Source organism: Mus musculus, chromosome 6 (assembly GCF_000001635.26).
Source record: "Mus musculus strain C57BL/6J chromosome 6, GRCm38.p6 C57BL/6J".
NCBI lineage: Eukaryota > Metazoa > Chordata > Mammalia > Rodentia > Muridae > Mus > Mus musculus.
The window spans coordinates 93,101,712-93,125,064 of NC_000072.6; the positions used below are offsets into that span (position 1 = coordinate 93,101,712).

At 40.8% G+C, this 23,353-nt stretch overlaps 1 long non-coding RNA gene across 1 annotated transcript in view; it reads left to right on the top strand.

The window, feature by feature from the left end:
• Positions 1-10,038, top strand: part of 9530026P05Rik (RIKEN cDNA 9530026P05 gene) — a 171,168-nt gene extending 161,130 nt beyond the window's left edge. Inside the window, exons 2-3 of the long non-coding RNA NR_015530.2 lie at positions 5,356-5,448; positions 9,365-10,038. This is a non-coding gene — a long non-coding RNA (RIKEN cDNA 9530026P05 gene). The remainder of the gene's footprint in view (positions 1-5,355; positions 5,449-9,364) is intronic.
• The last annotated feature ends 13,315 nt before the right edge of the window (positions 10,039-23,353 follow it).

A 23,353-nucleotide genomic window follows, 5' to 3' on the forward strand; every position in this document is an offset into this window, starting at 1 on the left:
ATTATGAAAGCCAGAAGATCCTGGACAGATGTTATACAGACCCTAAGATAACACAAATGCCAGCCCAGGCTACTATACACAGCAAAACTCTCAATTACCATAGATGGAGAAACCAAATTCATACAATATCTTTCCACTAATCCAGCCCTTCAAAGGATAATAAAGGGAAAATCCCAACACAAAAGGGAAATTATGCCCCAGAAAAAAAGCAAGAAAGTAATCCTTTAACAACCTAAAGAAGAGAGCCTCAAGAACAGTTAGAGCCCAACTCTAACAACAAACTAACAAGAAACAAGAATTACTTTTCCTTAATATCTCTTAAATCAATGGACTCAATTCCCCAATAAAAAGACATAGACTAACAGACTGGCTACATAAACAGACCCCAATATTTTGCTGCATACAGGAAACCTAAGTCAGGGACAAAGACAAGATACTACCTCAGAATAAAAGGCTGGAAAACAATTTTCCAAGCAAATGGTCCCAAGAAACAAGCTAGAGTAGCCATTCTAATATTGAATAAAATTGAGTTTCAACCCAAAGTTATCAAAAAAGACAAGGAGGGGCACTTCATACTCATCAAAGGTAAAATCTACCAAGATGAACTCTCAGTTCTAAACATCTATGCTCCAAATGCAAGGGCATCAACATTTATTAAAGAAACTTTAGTAAAACTCAAAGCACACATTGAACCACACACAATAATAGAGGGAGACTTCAACACCCCATTCTCATCAATGGACAGATCCTGGAAACTAAACACAGACAGAGTGAAACTAACAGAAGTTATGAAACAAATGGATGAAACAGATATCTATAGAACATTTCATCCTAAAACAAAAACAAAACAAAACAAAAAATGCCTTCTTCTCAGTACCTCATGGAACCTTCTCCAAAATTGCCCATATAATTGGTCACAAAACAGGCCTCAACAGATACAAAAATATTGAGTATCCTATCAGATCACCATGGACTAAGGCTGATCTTCAATAACAATATAAATAATAGAAAGCCAACATACATGTGGAAAATGAATAACACTCTACTCAATGATAACTTGGTCAAAAAAGAAATAAAGAAAGAAATTAAAGACTTTTTAGAGTTTAATGAAAATGAAGCCACAACATACCCAAACTTATGGGACACAATGAAAGCATTCCTAGGAGGAAAACTCATAGCTATGAGTACCCCCAAAAAGAAACTAGAGCAAGAACACACTAGCAGCCTTACAGCACACCTAAAAGCTCTAGATCAAAAGGAAGCAAATACACCCAAGAGGAGTAGATGGCAGGAAACAATCAAACTCAGGACTGAAATCAATCAAGTGGAAACAAGAAGAACTATTCAAAGAATCAACCAAACCAGGAGCTGGCTCTTTGAGAAAATCAACAAGATAGATAAACCCTTAGCCAGACTCACTAGAGGGCACAGGGACAGCATCCTAATTAACAAAATCAGAAATGAAAAGGGAGACATAACAACAGAATCTGAGGAAATCAAAGAAATCATCAGATCCTACTACAAAAGGCTATACTCAACAAAACTGGAAAACCTGGATGAAGTGGACAAATTCCTAGACAGATACCAGGTACCAAAATTAAATCAGGATCAGATCAATGATCTAAACAGTCCCATGTCCCCTAAAGAAATGGAAGCAGTCATTAATAGTCTCCCAGCCAAAAAAAGCCCAGGACCAGATGGGTTTAGTGCAGAGTTCTATCAGACCTTCAAAGAAAACCTAATTCCAACTCTTCTCAAACTATTCCACAAAATAGAAACAGAAGGTACTTTGCCCAATTCATTCTATGAAGCCATAATTACTCTGATACCTAAACCACACAATGACCCAACAAAGAAAGAGAACTTCAGACCCATTTCCCTTATGAATATCGATGCAAAAATAGTTGATAAAATTCTCCCAAACCGAATCCAAGAACACATCAAAACAATCACCCATCATGATCAAGTAGGCTTCATCCCAGGTATGCATGGATGGTTTAATATACAGAAACCCATCAATTATATAGTAATCCACTATATAAATAAACTTAAAGACAAAAACTACATGATCATCTCATTATATTCTGAGAAAGCATTTGATAAAATCCAACACCCATTCATGATAAAAGTCAGAAATTCAAGGCCCATACCTAAACATAATAAAAGCAATAAACTGCAAATCAGTAGCCAACATCAAACTAAGTGGAGAGAAACTTGAAGCAACCCCACTAAAATCAGGGACTAGACAAGGCTGTCCACTTTCTTCCTACCTATTCAATATAGTACTTGAAGTCCTAGCCAGAACAACTAGACAACAAAAGGAGATCAAGGGAATACAACCTGGAAAGGAAGAAGTCAAAATATCACTATTTGCAGATGATATGATATTGTATATATAAATTCTACCAGAGAACTCCTAAACTTGACATACAACATCAGTGCAGTAGCTGGATATAAAATTAACTGAAACAAATCAGTGGCCTTTCTCTACACAAAAGGTCAACAGGCTGAGAAAGAAATTAGGGAAACAACACCCTTCACAATACACACAGATAATCTACAATACCTTGGTGTGACTCTAACTAAGGAAGTTAAAGATCTGTATGATAAGAACTTCAAGTCTCTGAAAAAAGAAATTGAAGAAGATCTCAGAAGATGGAAAGATCTCCCATGCTCATGGATTGGCAGGATCAACATTGTAAAAATGGCTATCTTGCCAAAAGCAATCTACAGATTCAATGCAATCCCCATCAAAATTCCAACTCAATTCTTCAACGAATTAGAAAGAGCAATCTGCAAATTCATCTGGAATAACAAAAAACCTAGGATAGCAAAAGCTCTTCTCAACAATTAAAGAACCTCTTGTGGGATCACCATCCCTGACCTCAAGCTGTACTACAGAGCAATTGTGATAAAAACTGCAAGGTTCTGGTATAGTGACATACAGGTAGCTCAATGGAATAAAGTTGAAGTCCCAGAAATGAACCCACAAATCTATGGTCATTTGATCTTTGACAAAGGAGCTAAAACTATCAAGTAGAAAAAAGACAGTATTTTCAATAAATGGTGCTGGCTCAGCTGGCTCAATCATGTAGAAGAATGAGAATTGATCCAGGGAACTAAAACCATCCAGTGGACAAAAGAGCATTTTCAATAAATGGTGCTGGCACAACTGGTGGTTATCATGTAGAAGAAGGTGAATTGATCCATTCTTATCTCCTTGTACAAAGCTCAAGTCTAAGTGTATCAAGGACCTCTACATAAAACCAGAATCACTGAAACTTATAGAGGAGAAAGTGGGGAAAAGCCTCGAAGATATGGGCACAGGGAAAAAATCCCTGAATAGAACAGCAATGGCTTGTGCTGTAAGATCAAGAATCGACAAATGCGACCTCATAAAATTGCAAAGCTTCTGTAAGGCAAAGGACACTGTCAAGAAGACAAAAAGTCCACCAACAGATATGGAAAAGATCTTTACCATCCTAAATCTGATAGGGGACTAATATCCAATATATATAAATAACTCAAGAAGTTGGACTCCAGCAAACCATATAACCCTAGACAAAAATGGGGTACAGAGCTAAACAAAGAATTCTCAACTGAGGAATACCGATGGCTGAGAAGCACCTGAAAAAAATGTTCAACATCCTTAATCATCAGGGAAATGCAAATCAAAGCAACCCTGCAATTCTGCCTCACACCAGTTAGCATGGCTAAGATCAAAAGTTCAGGTGACAGCAGACACTGGCAAGGATGTGGTGAAAGAGTAGCACTCCTCCATTGCTGGTGGGATTGCAAGCTGGTACAACCACTCTGGAAATCAGTTTGGTGATTCCTCATAAAATTGGGCATAGTACTACCAGAAGATCCAGCAATACCTCTCCTGGGCATATACCCAGAAGATGTTCCAGCTTATAATAAGGACACATGCTCCACTATGTTCACAGCAGCCTTATTTGTAATAGCCAGAAGCTGGAAAGAATCCAGATGTCCCTCAACAGAGGAATGGATACAGAAAATGTGGTACATTTACACAATGAAGTACTATTCAGCTATTAAAAAGAATGAACTTATGAAATTCCTAGGCAAATGGTGGACCTGGAGGGAATCATCCTGAGTGAGGTAACCCAATCACAAAAGAACACACATGATATGCACTCACTGATAAGTGGAAATTAGCCCAAAACTTTGATTACCTGATACAATTTGCAAAACACATGAAACTCAAGAAGAAGGAAGACCAAAGTGTGGATACTTCATTCCTTTTTAGAATGGGGAACAAAATACCCATGGAAGGAGTTACAGAGACAAAGTTCAGAGCTAAGACAGAACGAAAGACCATCCAGAAACTGCCCCACCCAGGGATCCACCCCATACACAACCACCAAACCGAGACACTATTGCATATGCTAGAAAGATTTTGCTTACAGGACCCTGACATAACTCTCTCTTGTGAGTCTATGCCAATGTCTAGCAAATATAGAAGTGGATGCTCACAGTCATCTATTGGATGGTACACAGGGATGAAGGATCTAGAGAAAGTACCCAAGGAGCTGAAGATGTCTGCAGTCCTATAGAAGAAACAACAATATGAACTAACCAGTATCACCAGAGCTTGTGTTTCTATCTGTTTATGTAACAGAGGATGGCTTAGTCAGCCATTAATGGGAGGAGAGGCCCTTGGACTTGTGAAGATTATATGCCCCAGTATAGGCAAATGCCAGAGCCAGGAAGTGGAAGTGGCTGTGTCTGGGAGCAGGGGGAGGTGGTAGGGTACAGGGGATTTTCAGAGAAGAAACTAGGAAAGGGGATAGCATTTGAAATGTAAATGAAGAAAATATTTAATAAAAAAAGGTTGAAATTTATCCAAATAAATGAAGAAACTAGGAACGGGGATAGCATTTGAAATGTAAATGAAGAAAATATCTAATAAAAAAGGTTGAAATTTATCCAAATAAATGAATATTTAAGTTTCAAGTTATTAATACACCTTTCACAGTAACAAGTATTCTTGATTTGAATGTGGTAATGTCGTTGGACCACAAGATTAAATTTAATAGTACTATGATAATGTTTTCAAAACAGTGTGATGTAATGCGTTGGATGGGCCAAACATAAATTAACTTCTCTAAGAATTCTCCTTCTCAGTCTCCATGTGCTCAGCCCACATCTTGTTTTGTATTTTTAAGTTTCACTAGACTCTGACAGTACTTCAATAACAAACAATAGCCTTTAGGTAAGTCTTTCATCGTTGAGAGAACATCATGGTTTTCTTTATGCCATGCCTTGATTAACTGCCATCTTTTGGTGGTGGTAAATGAAACCAAGTTACCAGCAGGCTGCTCTGTCTTCCAGGGGACTGCTGATGGCTTTTTATTAGGAAGCTATGCAACTTGAGGTTCTACTGAAAAGGAGAAGAGGCCACTGGAGATGGGAAGCCACGAAAACGTAAGTGACATTGCCCACCCAGTGTCCCCACATTTCTTTTATCAGCACAATGAAAGTTTAGAGACTTAACAGTGATATTGCAGTGTTTTGTCCCTGAGGCCATAGTAGGAAGCAGAACTCACAACTCACACCCACAACTATCTGCCTGTAAATTCCTGTGGGTGGGGCCATATGGGTGTGGGATCTGGAGGTCAGAGAATAAAGCTAAATTTTGGTCTTCCACTTGCACTTTATTTGCAGCAGGTCTCACTACTGCATACAGTAGGCCATACTTCAAACTTTCCACCTCCCTGCTTCCCATAAGAGCACATGGATTACTGTGTTTAGCTTTGGTGTAGCGTCTAGGGATCTAAATGGAGATCTACACAGCTGTGTGGCAAGTGATTTACACACCAAACGGTCTCCCAAGCTCCTTTCTATAAATTCTTACATTCCTTCCCAGATGGCACAGGAGATTTGGCAATGGCAGAACAGGTCCTTGGAGCATAGACAACCCCAAGGCTGATCTTCTGTTGATTACTTCAGTTTCCTAAACACTTTTCATAATTAAAGAATTGAGTTAATTGCTGATGAGGTACCTGGCACGTAGTTCACACAGGTCCTACTTGTGTTGGCCGTGTTCCTCTGGCAAAGTGGAAAGTTGAGTGTGCTCTGAGGCACCATTTTGCTCTTCTTTCCAGAAAGAGTTTGGACTATTGGCAGCCCCTGGCAGCCCGGACACACCTAGCAGCCTAGACTTGGGGTATGAATAATCATTGCTCTAATGAATGCTCTTCTTACTCAGGCCATCTACTTTACTTTCCCACTGAAATGTATTGCAACAAAGGTTCCATCAGCTGGAGGTAGGAAGTAGGAATCTCATAATAAACAATTTTCTGCAATCACACAGATATGGCATAGCTCAAAGCAGATGGTTTATTTCAGCCTTTGGAATGGGTCTGCCAATGTCCAATCATTAAGGAAATGACTAACATATACATGTCTTCCCCAGGGTGGTCTCTAGCTGCCTCACTGTGGTTCAGAGGGTCCCCATAATGTGCTTTCCTGGGACTTCAGCTCTCCAAAACATCACCATCACCCCATCCCAAGGCCTTGGTCATGTGTAGGAATTACCTTGGTGGGGTCTTTATTGCTGATGTTACAGCTAAAGTGTCACCTCTTCTCTGTAAAGAATGATCTGCTATGTAACCTTGTGGTTTCTCATGGAAGTGTGTGTGTGTGTGTGTGTGTGTGTGTGTGTCCACCATCTTGGTTTCTGGCAACAGAATTATAACCTCAATTAATAGGGGTAAAAGACATGTAATGGAAAGGGTTAGTGGGGGCTTTATTATTAGCTGGATTGAGTCACAACTAAATTCTGAAATTTCCGTTAACCATCAGAGGCTCCCCTTTTTGGTCTCATACTCACTGGCATGGGCGTGGGCCCACGTCCCCTACCACACTCCCCATCCCTTTCCCAGCAGCTTTCTTTGGTTCCCATTGTTTTTCACTAATCTTGCTCTAGTATTCCTCAGCACAAAGGAGGTGCCAATTTGCCATATCCCCGAGGACATATACCAATGTCCTCAGCGCAACCCTATCACAATTTATCACAATATTTAATGTCTTTATACCTATTCACATTGCAGGCCCCATCCTCCCTCCCCCCACCCCCACTTTTTTTTTTTCTTAAACTTCCTTCTCTTGAACTTCACTTCCTGGGATTGTCAGAAATTCTTGTTTCTGGGCCTTGGCACCTGCTCCTTGTGATACCTCCCATTCCTCCTAGCTGCCCCTGTTCTCCAAGTCACTGGACTAACATATATTTATTTCAGCTTTGAAGTGGTAATTCTTTCCTTCTGAAAACTTCCAAAAGAGGTATGGGGGCCTCCGAGAGTCAGCTGGGTTCCCACAATGCCCAGCTTCTTAGTTGGCTTCTCCATGGAGTTTGCATTTGTCCTGAGCCATTTCATAGCTCTATTATTGAGTGCGGTGCTTTGTCTTCACTCTGGAGTATTGATTTTAACCTGTATGCGTGTGCCCCAGAAGCCTGAAGAATGTTCAGGATCCCCTGGAACTGGAGTTCCTGGTGGTTGTGAGCCACCTGATGTGGGTGCTGAGAAAGTATGAATAATCAGCAAGAGTCCTCAGCAAGAGCAGCAAGTGCTCTTAGCGACTGAGCCACCTGGATCTCTAGTTCCAGTCATTAATAAATTTAAATAACCATGAAAGGATTAAAAGAAAGAAAGAAAGAAAGAAAGAAAGAAAGAAAGAAAGAAAGAAAGAAAGAAAGAAAGAAAGAAATGCTTGATTTGCATGGCTTTCAAAGACATTTGGAGGCAACTCACCAGCTAATTATCTACTGTTACCTCTACTCATCCATCACTCTGGTTCTCTCTTGTCACCAAGAAACAGCATAACCCACTGAGGAGTCTCCACTCACAGACCCTGCCATTCACAGTGTAAAGTTAGAAGGTGACTTTTAGAGGCCTGTAGTGGTACCTCTCAGCAGAGCAAAATCTCAAAAAGGAAGGAGGTCTCAGCCAGGGCTCAAATTGCAAGATTCAGTGCTTTATATTTTTGGCATGGCCCTAGAGACAAATACATAATCACGAAGGTATGTAATCTGGTCTGGAAACTCGGGCCAGATAGGATGACATGGAGAGAAAAACACACACACGAACACACATAACCATGAGCGCTCTGATTTGTAAAAACCACATTAATGGATGGCAGCTTCCTACCTCTGAAGTGATTTATAAATTAAAATAATTGCTTCTTTGAACTGTTCTGATATTAATTGACCTATCACTAATGGAAGAACAGTCTCCAAACCATCCAAACATTACCTAAACATTCTTATTCCCTTTATTCTGGAAATTCAAAAAACCCACAAAAATAGACTCTCTGTTCTGATGCCAAGGGTCATAAAGGAAAAAAACCCATCATTTTTGATGACTTTGCAATTCTTATTCTATTTCTTCATCAAATTAACTCTAAGAGCAATGGCCAGTACTCTGAACTTGAAGTCTTCCCACCCAGCCTTCCCTTTAGAAGTCCCGCCTTGAGCACATGGATCCAGTTCTAGTTCAGATTTCAGTAATGAGAGCAGGGCAATTCATTATTTTTTATTAATTTAGCTTTGGATCCATACTCCCAAGTCACCTCAGATAGGAGGCGCTTGGCATTTCCTTTCAAGGTAAATGAGAGAGAATTGAACATGCTGTGGTCCAGATCTGCACAAGTGGAGAAGCGCTTACTTGGGGACACTGAACAGTGGTGACCATGACCTAGCTTGAAAAGGCAAAAAGCATAGTGTTGGAGATAGGGACTCAAAGCAGGAGTTCTAAACCAGGGACATCTGACCCCTCAAGGAACTAGTTGTCCAGAGATGTTTGATTGTTACAGCTTGGGGAGGAAGAAAAACTGCTTCTGCCATCAAATGGCCGCTGAACAATTTTGAAGGAACATGTCACCTCCTAAGACACAAGGGACCACCCAGACTCCATGTCAACAGGAACCAAGCTGAGAATCCAGCCCTGCAGTCTGGAAGTTTTGGTGTGGTTGTTTATTTGTTTTTGATTGATTTATTTTATGTATGTGATTACACCTTGGCTCTCCTCAGACACACCAGAAGAGGGCACCAGATCCCACTACAGATGGTTGTGAGCCACCATGTGGTTGCTGGGAATTGAACTCGAACCTGTGGATGAATAGTCAGTGCTCTTAACTGCTGAGACATCTCTCCATACCAGAAGTTGTGCTTTATAGTGCCTCTTTGTGGTTGTATGGCCATGGTATGGCCATAGTAAAGTATGTTTACTTTTATTTTGTTTTATGTGGATATGCACATTTGAGTGCTTAAGCATGCATGCATGTAGAGGCCAAGGAGCAGAGTGTCTCATGGTATCTACTTTTTTTTTCTTTTGAAGGACAGCCTCTCACTGGCATGGAGCACAGCAAGCAGGCTAGGCTGGCTGGCTAGCGATCTCCATCCCATCTATCTTTGCCTTCTCAGCACCGGGATTGCATACACACCCAGAATTCTTGGCATGTTTCTTCATCCTCTCCATTTCAAGTTTTATTTTTATAAAAGGAAGATAACAGTAAGATATCTAATTTCATTAATGTTTAATCAAGGAAGTTGTAAAGGTTTAAATATATGTTCTATTTTGATTTATCTCCTAGTGTGTTTCAAGTAGAACTTTCCAAGATTTGAGGGTCAACTGTCAGCTTCACGTGTTTTAAATTGACATGTATTTGTCCAGATTTACAGAGTTCAGCATAGCAAGTTAACGCATGATATGTAATAAATGATGATCCAATTGGGGTATTTAGCATTTTCATTTCTTCATTTATCACTCTATGTTCTGGGAAGCATCAACGTCTTTTAGTTATTTTGAAGCATCTCATGAATGTTATAGGCAACAATTAGGTCATTTCAGCATGAACCATAGGGGGGGGAAATCCTCCTGTTTATTGACTATAGATATATTTCTGTGGATTGATGCCTATTACATAACCTCTTTGCAGCTACACATCCCTGTCCTTAATGACCTGTAGTCTACTCTATTTTATGAAGTCAATTGTATTAAACCTCCATGGTAATTGATAACATGCCATATTTATCTTTCTGTGCCTGGATAGTTCATTAAAGAAAGTCTCTTCCAATTTTATCCATTTCTGACACAGATGACAAAAATCCATTCTTATCTATGACTGACTATTACCTCAATGTGGTGTGCATGTGCACATGTGGGGCGCTGGCAGGAAGATTCTCTTTATTCATCTATCAGTAGAGGCCCTGGTAGGCATGTCTGATTATGATGGATATTGCAAGTGCAGACATGTCAGAAGTGTGCTGAGCACATGGTTGTTCTGACCTTAGCTCTTTGAGGAACCTCTGTAACATTTTCACATTGGCTATCTTAACCTACATTTCCACCAACAGTGTGTAAGCATCCCCTTTATCCAGATCCTTAACCACATTTCTAAAGAAGTATCACACTAACAGGAATAAGATGTCTCAGCATTTATATTTTGGTTCCAAAGCCCAAATTAACCTTTTCTTTTACTATATTTGTAGATAGTAACGATATTCAGTTCTACCTATGAAATAGAAGCATTTGCTAAAAACTAGGTGTTTGTTTGGCATAACTAAGTAATAATAATTTCAAAATGCTAAAGATAATTCTGTGTAGTACTATGAAATGATCAATTATCAATACAGACATCTTCCAGCATCTAGCAGATCCATGGTCAGAAATCCAATAATACTTGGTTTAATTTAACAGCAAAAGAAAAACAAATTGGTGAGAACACCTTTCTCCAGAAATCCCAGGGTAAAACAGAATAGATCTATCCATCAAAGGCCTAAAATTAATCTGCCTGTGTTTTCTATACACTCTGGCTAATACTGTCAGTGATTTGATGAGGAAAAAAGTCAGGATCTCTGAACATTTCTTAGTGTCATACCACCTACATCCTTAGATTTGGATTGAAGAACATGGTCTTTGGTCATTCTGCAAGTATTGTTAACATAATAAGTATGTGTCCCTAGTGCGATGCATGCTGGGGACATAGCTATTCTAAATATTCTAAATATTCTAGAGATCAGAGCTTAGGGTGGACTCTGCACTTTCACAGATGCAATACTTTACATCTGGCTGAGCCATGCCTCTGTGTGTGTGTGTGTGTGTGTGTGTGTGTGTGTAAGACTTGACATCTGGCTGAGCCATTCCTTCTTGATAAGTAAATGTGTATGTGTATGTGAGCATATATATGTGTATATGTGTATGCGTATCTCTCTCTCTCTCTCTCTGTGTGTGTGTGTGTGTGTGTGTGTAAGACTTGACATCTTGCTGAACCATGCCTCCTCGATGAGATGAGTGTGTGTGTGTATATGTGTTTGTGTGTGCATATGTATGTGTGCTTATGTATGTGTGTGTTTATGTATGTATATCTGTGTGTATTTGTGCTGCGGAACATTCTTTGGCCATGTGCCCACCTTTCCTAGCACATTACTGCCTCAGGTAAGAATGGGCAGACAGGATCATTCTTGAAAATTCCTTAAGCAGATAAAATGCACTGACTGTGAGCTTGGTGTTTCTTGGGAGAGCTGTCCAACACTTCTTAGTTATATGATTGTAGTGATGGCTATGTTATTTTTATAGGCAGAATGGGCTGATATTCTATATTCGCTGGGGAATTTAAGAAGCACTGACACCCACAGGCTAAATAAAACCATTTATTTCTCAGCATAGATTGTATAACCATATACAGCAAGCTGTTGCGAAAACATCTCAGGATTCCTGTTGTTTGGGGGGAAACAGAAAGAGATGAGACACAGGAATAACCGCAAAAAATCCCTTCTCATAGCCAGTTGGATAACTCACTCCCAAAGCTAGTGAGGCTTTATCTACACTACATTGTTTACATATTTTCCTTTGACTCAGGGTGGGGGCGGGAGAGCATTAGGAAACAAATTCTTCAGAATACACCCCCTCCCACTCCAAGCTGCTTTGTACATAGCCAGCTCATTACAAAATCCTTAATGGTAGTGAAGAAAACACTCAAGGAACATGGTAAAATTTCAAAAGGATGATTTTTTTTAAAAAAACCCACAATAATTTTTCAGGTTCTTACTATAAAAGCAATGCATCTTGCTTGTAGAAACTACAGAGCAAAAGAAAATTGTGAAATACAAATTATGCCTCTATCTTCAGCATCCAGAGATGAGACCTTTCCTTGCTACCTACATAGAAAGAGTTGCTTGCCTCCTGAGTGTGCTCACCGCACTGAACATTCTCTTAGAAAGGCCTGTTGTCATTATAGGTTGGACTCAGCAAACTTCTTTTGTGACAAGACAAACTGCACATTAGACTTGGTAGGCTGTGTAATGTCTGTTATAACTAGTTTGTTCTGATTCATTCTTTCATGGAACCATGAGAGCAGCCACGAACAATGAGTGATCTAACCTGGTTCTCCCGTTAGTGGTCTCCTTTTCTTCCTGTACCTCTAGTTTGCTGATCTCTACTAAAAGAGCACTATTGTAATAAAGGGAGGCTTTCTCTGTCTCCAGACTCCTGGAATAATGACTCTGAGACTCAGATTATATTTACAAATACCTTGGCCCCAAGCTTTGACTGTTCTCTGATTAGCTCATATATATAATCATCCCGTTATTCTATGCTAAGTTCTGCCACATGGCTGGTTACCTCTGTTCAGCTCCTGTGCTTCTGACCTCCTCCACATTCTGGTGTCTATCCCAGAATGCTTTCTGCTTACCAGGTGACCCAGCTTCTATTCTACCCTTTCCTATAGGCCATAGTTGTTTGTTTGTTTGTTTTTTATTGACAAGTGATGCAACCATACAGGACACAAGAGATTCTCCCCATATACTATTGCTAAAATATTGGTTTTTTTTTTAAAGTTTTATTTATTTCTATGAGTACACTGTAGGTGTTTTCAGACATACCAGAAGAGGGCATCGGATCCCATTACAGATGGTTTTTAGCCATCATGTGGTTGCTAGAAATTGAACTCAGAACTTCTAGAAGAACAATCAGTGCTCTTAACTGCTGAGCCATCCCTCCAGCCCCTAAAACATTCTTATTAAATGCCTTTACATTAGCGTCATCAATAGTGTGTTACATGTGTTTATAGGTAGTCATGTGTATACGTGTGTGTGTGTGTGTGTGTGTGTGTGCATGTCCAAAGGTGAGAGGTCAATCATGTGTCCTCTATCAGTGCAGAAAACAGGCCTCAGCACCTGGGAAGTAGAATTTGGAGGAACAGAAGTTTGGTGTCATCTTCAGCTACATTGTGAGTTCAAAGCTAGTATGTGATACATGAGACTCAAAACAATCCTGTCCCCACCCAAATAAATAAAAATGAGGCTGAGAGTAGGAGGCAGGATTGCTTTTTGCCCTGCTGGTGATCAAAACCATAGCCTCCTTCATGGTAGGCAAATTCTTCACCTCTGAGCTGTATCATTTTATTTTTAAGCCTTTGTTTTATTCTTGAGTCATTTCCTTTTCTCAATAAATGGCATTGCTGACAAGCATGGATCAGTTTCTGATGCACTGAAGCCTGGGGTCAGAAACAGAGGTCCCTTATGGGAGGACCTAGAGAATGTAACCATAGCCAAGTGGACATGTAGTTATCTGAAGCTGCTAATCCAGCTCTCGGCACCACAACCCAGACCTTTCCTCTGGATGTCACATTTTCCTCCCCTGATTATTGCATTTCATTCACTATCATACTATAATACTTCAGCTGTCATTCAAGAGGTCCCACTGGAGAAAATGCTATATTGAAAGTGCATTCTGTCTCCCAAAGGAGTGCAGCTTTTAGCTCATTCTCCCTGCAGATCAAAAGTGAGGTCTCTGTAAGCTTAAAAAGTCAAAACAGGATGTCAGCATGTCACCTGGAGGGTCAAGTTCAAGATTCTGAAAAGTACTTCTGGGAATTCAAATGAAGGGGAAAAGGTTTTCATTTGGAATACATGTAATATCAAAATAATTGGGGCTCTGACATATGAAGGAATTTATAACCATATGGAATTTTACAGTTTCTAGGAGATACTGTTTGCCAAATATAGCTTACCATAGTAGATAACTCTGTGTTAATGACCAATGCTTTCTTTCATTCCTCCATTCATTTATTCATTTATTTACCCAATAACGAGCCATTGTGCTTTATGTTTCTAATCAATGTCATTAGGGGTACTTTCTAAGTTCCTCGGTAGCCCCGAAGATGGAAAGAGCACAGTCCATGCAACCATATCCACTAGGCCTAAATCAATACCATTTAAATTTATTCACTAATGGTGTCAGTACTGACCACAACTCAGTGCTGTGCATTAAAGCCTGGAGTCAGAAACAGAAGGTCATTGTCTGGCAAAACGACAGAGGCCCACAAAATCGCCAAGATTCCATGTCCACAGACAGTGGACGGATATCATGGTGTCTCTCTTGAAGTCAGACAGAAGAATCAGTAGCAACAACAACAACAACAACAACAACAACAACAAAGTACATGAAGAGAATGGAGCATTCAGCCTGTGGCCTGGGGAATAAGTATGTTTATGAATGGGACATCCAGCACAGAAGAGAAGTGTTCAAAAGATGTAACCCAAGTCACAAAGGAATGCAAGGCCCAAGTAAGAAACCATGGTACAGAAATGGAAGGAAACCCGGAGGCATAGGGATGCAAAGACAGAAGGGCTCAGACTTTCCAGTGCACTGCAAATTTGTCTCTCACCCTAAAACAAAGGCTGACATTGGATGTCCTATGTAAGAGAGTCATGGCTCTCTAGCAAGCTTTCACAACTTGTATTGTGGAAGCAGCTTCTGAATAGACTACAATATATGGGGCTGACATATGGGGGGTGTGGTGTGCACAGTGCAAGTGACAGTCATTAATGACTTGCTATTGGGCATGTCCACATGCTGAAGAGCTGACCAGATCAAAGTGATCCTCAAGTGCAATGGCCTAACCTAATCTCACATTGCTATTTTGCAGTCAGCACCTCTGAGCTATTTCTACCTTTGAATGCTCTCAGACAATACTAATTGCCATCTATTGTGAGGGGCTCCATGAGAGGCAAAATTATTTGATGTTAACATCAAAGGCTATTGCAATCAAATCTTAGACTTACCTATTAAGACATCATGTAGCCAATAAAATAGTCATTGCTCTTTTATATACCAAAAGCCCACTTGACAACCTCAATTAATTCCTCCTTTGCCTTCTGCAACATGCAGTCCCCCTCCCCCCACAATGGGATAATAACAATGCATGTGATCTACCCTGGACCATGCCTGCTAGGTCACAGTTATTTTAGCTACTTCTTATTATTGCTATTACCCATACCTCTATTATGTTGGGATCATAGAACAAGAATTAATTACATCCTTGTTCCTCAATATTGGGTACCACAATTTGAGAAAATAGACACACTATCCAAAGCAATAGAGATGAAAATTTCTACTCCTCTTACCAAAATGGCTGAACGTATTGACATGACTTAGCTTTTGTACTCACATCTGTGATTGGTACACATAGCACAGCAACCCTGGGTATCTACAGATATCAATTTTTCCAATGCCTTTGTCAGAGACAGTGAAGCTTTGAATGGGGCCTGAGTACTGACTATGAGTCGGGTGTGTTCTTCTTTAGTCGAATATTCTCATTCCTTGTGGAAATTATGGACCAGCGACATGGAGCGCACAAATTCAAAGGCTGGTTATGAGGGAAGACTTGGCTGGGCAAATCTCTCTGTATTGCTGTGACTTGGTTTTCCCATGTACAAAATGGGGGTGATAATGGCATTACCTAATAGGTTAGATATGAGGATTGGGTAAATGTGACTGATTTGTGACTGATGCATAGACACTGATGCATATCTATGTCTGCCATTATTATTTGGAGAATCCTGTCTCCCTAGGAGAGTGTTCTAGTAAAGGTTCTCCCCAAAGAAGACAAGCACGAGGGATGGGCCCGGCAGCTCTCTGGTGCTTACGCTTCCTGGGATAGAGTTTGCACCAAATGTCAGGCAGAGAGGAAGGAAGCTTTGTCCCACCTGTTGTGTCATTTATTGCCATCTACCTCAGCTCCATCTCTCCCCTCAGTCTCTGTCTCCCGGCCAGAGGGAATGGGTCATACTATCACAGACCCTTCCGTGACAGGAGCCCACTCACTGTACTCTACATCCAGTTGGCATTCAATGACTGCTTGCTGAGATGGAAGAACAGTACTCTTATAAGAGATATCATTCCCAGCTGGATGAATGGCAGGAACTGGTGCATGGCAGCAGTATCCAAACTCTAACTGGGAAGTGGGAGTTCATGTGTATCTGTTTTTCTTGTTTTCCTCAACTTCCACCCCTTGGGATCTGGTTTTCAGCATCCCCTGAAGCTGCAGGAAAGTAGCAGAAACTAACACTAACCCCCCAGTCAGCACCTTCTGCACACACTCTTTCTTCCTTTTCTTTTTGAATCAGAACTTCTGGGTTTCTTTGTCCAAAGAAGACAAAGAATAGAGAATGAATGGATGACAAGATGAATATGTTAATACCCTTGCTCTCTCGTTTATATTTCCATATGTTAGGTTTAAGTAAATGTATTAGGTACTGAGTGAGATCTGGGATAGCATTTAGGCAGCCTATTAGAAGACAGGAAACAATGATGGCTGAATAGGTGTAGAGAATACACTTACAAAGTACCCGAGTAAAACATCACACTGAACTTTAATTGAATTCATTTAATGTGAGAAATTTAATTCCATATGCTGCCCTCTTTTTTTTTATTGATAATCCACTCCCTCCATTTGAAGTATCCACTGGTGTGTGTGTGTGTGTGTGTGTATGTGTGTGTGTGTGTGTGTGTGTGTGTGTGTAGTCTCATAGTCTGTCACAGCAGACTGATGCATAATTCTTATGAATAAAGTTTTATTAGAACATCGCCAGCCCCTTTGCTCATGTGTTATCTACAGAAGCCTTGCATGCCAAGGCTGGGTGGTCAGACACCATGGGGCCCTCAAAACCTAATACCCCGTGGCCTGTGATGAATGTGTTTGCTGACATTTGCCCAAACATGGGCTGACACACATGAAGTGCTTTACAAACAGAATAAATGCATGAACACACAAGGATAAAGAGTGGAGGACATAATGTATTAAAGGGATGAGACTGTACTAGGAATGCCTTGCCTAAATCCTTGTCAATTTTTCTTACATTGTTTTTAGGGACAGGGATCTGGGTCAGTGGGCAAAGTACTTGCCGATCTATGAGGAACTGAATTGAAATTTCCACCACCCAGGAGAAAGCTAGATGTGAAGGTGTTTATGACCCCAGTACTGGTGAATCAAAGACAAGAGGATGCCAGGAGCTTCTAGCCTAGCCAAACAGGGGAACATCAGGTTCAGTGTGAGACTGTTTCTCAAAAAATAATGTAGAGAGTGATAGAAAAAAACACCAGATGCTGAACTCTGGCCTCCATATGCCCGTGTAGGGACATGTGTAACCATGAGCAAACAAACATACACTTCACATGCTTCACATGTGCACACATGTGCATAACACAGATGCATACACACACACATACACACACTAGCACACCCACATGCATGCATGTACACACACATTATATTTTAAAAGCAGAAGCAAATTAGAAAAACAATATTAGTTCTGTCTCTGTACATCATCGAGAATATACTTTTGAAGTTTTTCAGGCAAAAAAAAAGTTACGATTCTAGATTACTGAATGATGAGCTCATGTTTTCATTTTTAGTTCAAAGTAAAGCTCACTCATTACCAATCATCTCCCTAATTGTGAAGTAACGATGAGGAGAGGTGGCCTGTGGGAATTAACGTGAGAAATGATTGCACAGACGACAGGACCGGTCGCTCAAACAGGAATGGGCAGCAACTGCAGTAATGTAAATAATATTTACCAAACTGGTCGTTCATCAAAATTAAATTGTATGGGGCCCCATGAGACTTGGTTATCAAAGTCTCTACGCCAGACACAACATAAATCTGATAACTTGTACAGTTTCCAGGCCAGCAACGTCCCCGGCAGAGCTCTTCTGACGTTAACTTTCAAAATGAGATTTCTTTGTTTAAAACTCAGTCGATTAGCCAAGCAAAGAGCAAGCAAGCCTGTATGCTTTTAGAAGATCAAAAGAAAACAGGAGAGATGTTTCATTTGTTTCACATGAAGGTGAAATATCTCACTCGCCAGTTCCACTACCTCCATGTTTCTGTGAAGGCAGTTGGATCCTTGGACCTTCTCTACCTGCCTTCTGCTCACCTGCTCCAGGTTCCCTCACAGCTAGTTGCCCAAGACAGAAGAGAGAAGCCCCAAAAGGTTGCGTTTTTCAAAGACATCTTGCATACTTCACTACACAAACAACAGTTCTAAGAGGTCTGGGACATTAATTTTTCACAGGCAAGATATTCATCTTTAATGCACATAACCATAGGTTAAAAAGTGGTGTTCAGCTTGTGTACCTTGGCCAGAGCAATGTTATTCAAGACTTCCTCCTAGTTCCTGGTTGCAAAGGACCTTTCCCCCTACTGTGTCCTATATTTCTCTTTGCATTTCAAAGCTCTGGAGTCAAATGTAACTAAGGGTTTTCATTCGAGTTGGAGGATGTGTTTGTGATTTATATACAGTTGTATCCTTAATAAATAGTGGTGCCATTTTTCTAAAACAGCCCCAAAAGTGGTTCTTCTCCTCTTCCTCCTCTTCCTCTTCCTTTTCCTCCTCCTTTTCCTCCTTGTCTTCCTCCTCCTCTTCTTTCTCTTCCTCTTCCTCCTCCTCTTCTTTCTCTTCCTCTTCCTCCTCTTCTCCCTCCTCCTCATTCCCCTCCTCCACTTTCTTCTTTTGCCAGAAACTGATTTAAAAGAAGTAGAAGATAAAAGGAGAGGAGAGAGAGAGTGTGTGTGAGCAAAGAATGAGAGAGGAGGGAGAAAGAAGTTGGGGAAGAAGGGAGAGGGGAAAGCCTGGCTGTATTCCTGTGAATGAGCTCCTTAAATATGGCTGCCTCATTTTCTGACTAGCAATTAGTCTTAACTAATTAACATGGCTAAATTAAGTAGCCTCGAGTTGTGATAATGGAACTGGCCTTTTGGATTTAGAAGAGAAAACAGAAATGGTTCTGAAGCCTAGGTTTATTGTACTGCTCTGTGTAAAGATGCACTCGGTAACCAGCCTATCCTGAGTACAGAGGTGAAATGCCTTGGACTGAAGAAGATGAGATGACAGCCCCAATAAGAACATGCCGATGTTTATAAGCACACACACAACAAAAGGACCATGAGAGCCAGAATACCAAAAGACACCAAATGTTCTGCCCCAGAAATGGAGCAGAGATGCTATTTGTGAGTTCGCTTCATTAAAGACATATTTCCTCATGCCTACATTATCTGTCTACATGACTGCAAATGTAGGATACTACTTAAGCCTCTTTTCTCCATATCTACAGCTACAGGAAGTCCAGCAGCCATACACTGTGCTTTTATTAGGCTGAGTATATCCAGATGATTTTAATAAAGTTTTAAAAGGACATTAGTTTCCTGCTATTTCAATGAAAACCACTTGCAAGAAGAATTTAAAGCAGTAGATCTCTGTCTTGTCAAAACATGCCCTCTTTATGCAAATATCCCGCTCTTTATACTAGCCAAGGATGCACAGATATTGCCTTTTGGCTCCATGTGATATGGGAACATACACCACCATTCTAACAATATAAGAACAAAGAGACAGGCCCGGGGAGATGGTTCAGTGGGTAAGATCACCAATGTGCAAGCATGAGGATCTGAGTTAGGACTCCCAGTACTCACATAAAGAGGCCAGGCGGGGCTGTTTGTGCCCATCATTCTACTGCTTGCAGGTAGTGGGGCAGAGACAATATTTCTGGAGCTCGCTGGCTGCCAAAACCATGAGCTCCACATTCTTAGACAGACCCTCTCTTAAGGAAACAAAGCAGGAAGTAATAGAAGAAGATATTTAATGTTGTCCCTCTGGCCTCTGTGTGCACACAAGCACAAATGCATGTGAATATAGGGAGTTGCCTAGTTTCCTCTTTGGGGTCTAAGGTTCTCGAGAGCCCTGATGCTGAAAGTTCAGGCTCCAGGTTAGAAGAGTCACTTTGTGGGGCTTATCCTCAGCCAGCTTGCCTTGTCCTAGGCCATGTCCTATGGGAAGTTGGCCAGCATATGTATGTGAGTGGGAGTGGAGAGAAAAAGCACACAAGAACTGTGTCCCTAATGCCGGCTCCAAAGCTCTCATTGTAAAGAACTGTGGTCCTTCCTGTGACTGTGTCAGAGGTTAACATCATTTTCTCCCTATGTGTACTTCTTGTAAACTCCTCAAGAGACTACTGAGCCAGGTCCCATGCACATCTCTACCTCAGAGCCAATTCCCCAAGAAATCCAATCTAAGATGTCAAGCGTAGTCCCTCTTACTCTATCTCACGATTTTACTTTTGACATTTTTTTTTTCATTGTGGATATACACAAACCATACAAAAGCCAAGGAAAGAATTCATTGGACTTATTGGCATGTTGGCATTTTAATTTTCATCTATTTCCTAAAATATATTTTTTTTAATGCAATTTCACCAGTAGGTATTGCAGTTTATCTAGCAAAGATCTGGAGGTCAGGTTGTTGTCACAAATACACGAGGACTAGAGGCTGGATTCCAACCATCCAAGTAAATGCTGGGTGGTCTTCACAGCCCCCAGATCTCAGAAGTCAGAGATGGGACATTTCTGGAATAAGCTCACTAGCTAGAATAGCTAAGTTGGTGATCTCTGGGTTCAAGTGAGAGCCTGTATTACAGGTAGAAACTGAACAAAGAAGACACCTTCTGACATTTCATGTATTTGCATGCATACATACACTTAGCCATATATGAACATGCACACACACACACACACACACACACACACATGCACGTACATACTCATGCAAAAAAAAAATGAACCCAATAACCATAGTAATAGAATAACATAAAATTTTCTAGTTTCTTTTTTTTTTGAAAACCTAATGTGTGTCTAATATTCTTCAACTATCTTACAGGTGTAATTTTTTATAGCTGATTTTAGAATTATCATTTCAATTTTGAGAGTCCTGTTGCGGTCACTGTTACTTCCCACCAAGCTTCTTACAAGGCTCGTGCAATGGGACTTTACTGAGATTCCTCTTTTGAGACTGAGGTTCCTGTTAACCCCGCTGCTGAGAGATTGGGGTCTTGCTGAACTTCTTGCTTCCTCTCTTTTTTTGTCCTTAAGATCCCTTTCCACAGCCGTGTTGTCAGATGAGTTCCTTGGGGTCCTCTCTATAGCTTACCATCCCCACCACGGTCCTGTCACACAGTTCAGCATGAGGTCCCAGGTTTGATCCTCAGCACTGCACACACAGAGTATGCTGTAGTCACACATGCTTGCAAACCTAGCACTTGGCAGGCATTGGCATGAGACTCAGAAGCCCAGTGGCATCCTTATTCATAGAGAGCCTGAAGTTAGCCTAGATTACATGAGACCCTGTCTCAAGGAAAACAAAATACGTGTAAAAGATTACCACCATAAAAATATTCAGAGTCTCTAGACGTAGGGTTACTACTCAAGACTTAGATTATAGAACACTTCCTGACTTCTTTCTTTTAAAAAATTAAAATAAAAACGTAATGCCTTTCTTTGATATGCATAGTGCACATCTTGAGAATAGGGATCTAGACCTAATAGGAGAAATCAACAAGTGCTCAGGTCACTGGCAGCTCTGTGCACACATGTACAGAGAAGTATGGATGCATGCACACACGCGCGCGCGCGCGTGTGTGTGTGTGTGTGTGTGTCTGTGTGTCTGTGTGTCTGTGTTCGTTCATGAGTATGAGATTGTGCAAGTATTCACACATGTATGGGTCAGGAGGCCAGAAATTGACATTGGCTATCTTTGTCTATTGCTCGCTACTACACGTTTTTTGAGACATGGTCTCTTACTGAACCTGGAGTTCACAGATTTAACCCAGAGAGCTGTCTGCCTCTCTGTCCAGGGCTGGAATTACAGGCATGTAGCAGAGCACCCAGCTTTTTGCATGAGTACTGGGGAATCCAAACTTAGACCTTCATGCTTCTGTAACGAGCACTTTACTGAGTGATCTTGTCCCCTTGTCCCCATGGAAGGGTATGAAGTAGTTAAAAACAAGATCCATTCTGCAAGGAGAAAATGTCACTCCAGAGGGAGAGAGAATAGAATGGTTTGGCTGCAGAGCAAAGATTGCGACTATGTGAGACTACGGCTTATGCCAGTGAGTGCTGCTGGTGCTAAAAGTTGTTGTAAAGACTATAATTTTTTTAAAAAATTCTCAGACTGGGCCATGAAGTCAACATAAAGGATCATGACCAGCACGTGAGCAAACAGGAAGGCAGGAAAAGAAGAGAATAAGAACTTTCATATACACTACCCATAGGCAAGTAAAGAGTCATGAAGCACTTGTAAACTCAAGAGACTGTGCAGCTGTGTCTGCTGTGTAGCACTGTAACATATATTTATACCTGCTGAAATAAAACAAAACAAAACAAAACACTTGACCACTATGACTCCTAGCCTGAGGAAGCCTGGCAAATACCGGCTGCATGTTACCATGGGAACCAGGTAGTAGATATCACCAAGGTAACAAGCATGTAGACCCCTTTCTCTTCCTAAGAAATAAGACTCAAGTGAGCAGGCCCCATTGCTCTGATGTAAAAACCTACCAACAATGCACATTGGAAGAAGGCATAGCTAGAGAGGAGCCAGTGACAGACTGCTTCAGAGCGACTCTTGGGTTCCATGCATTTCCAGTTGGTCAGTGACATTCCGGGACCCTTGCTGTGATGTTAGGTATTTGTGGTCTCCTCAGCTTCCTGTGGTTCAGTCACATTTTATGCTTAGCATTTACCATGGGAGAGCTGGGACAAGCCATCTGTGTGGGGAACTTCAAAGATGTGTTTTTCTTTACATTCTGTTACAATGAAGTCAATGCAAATTGTTTCGTGTGTGTTCAAAACTATTTTGCTTGGTTTCAGAGGGGGGATAATAAGGAGGGTGGGAGAGGACTAGCTGTGCCTCATAATATGATGTTGGTGTGGCTTGTGAAAAAAAAAACAAATCCAACAGATGTTAGTGTTGATTCACTGTTGTGTTGTGGGAAGAATCTACACTCTGTTATTTTTCAAACTTTATTTGGATACAGATTTCTCACAGTAGAGAAAACACTACATTTCCATTTAGACATAATTTAACATTGGCAACTCCTCCTCCTCCTCCTCCTCCTCCTCCTCCTCCTCCTCCTCCTCCTCCTCCTCCTCCTCTTCTTCTTCTTCTTCTTCTTCTTCTTCTTCTTCTTCTTCTTCTTCTTCTTCTTCTTTTCATTG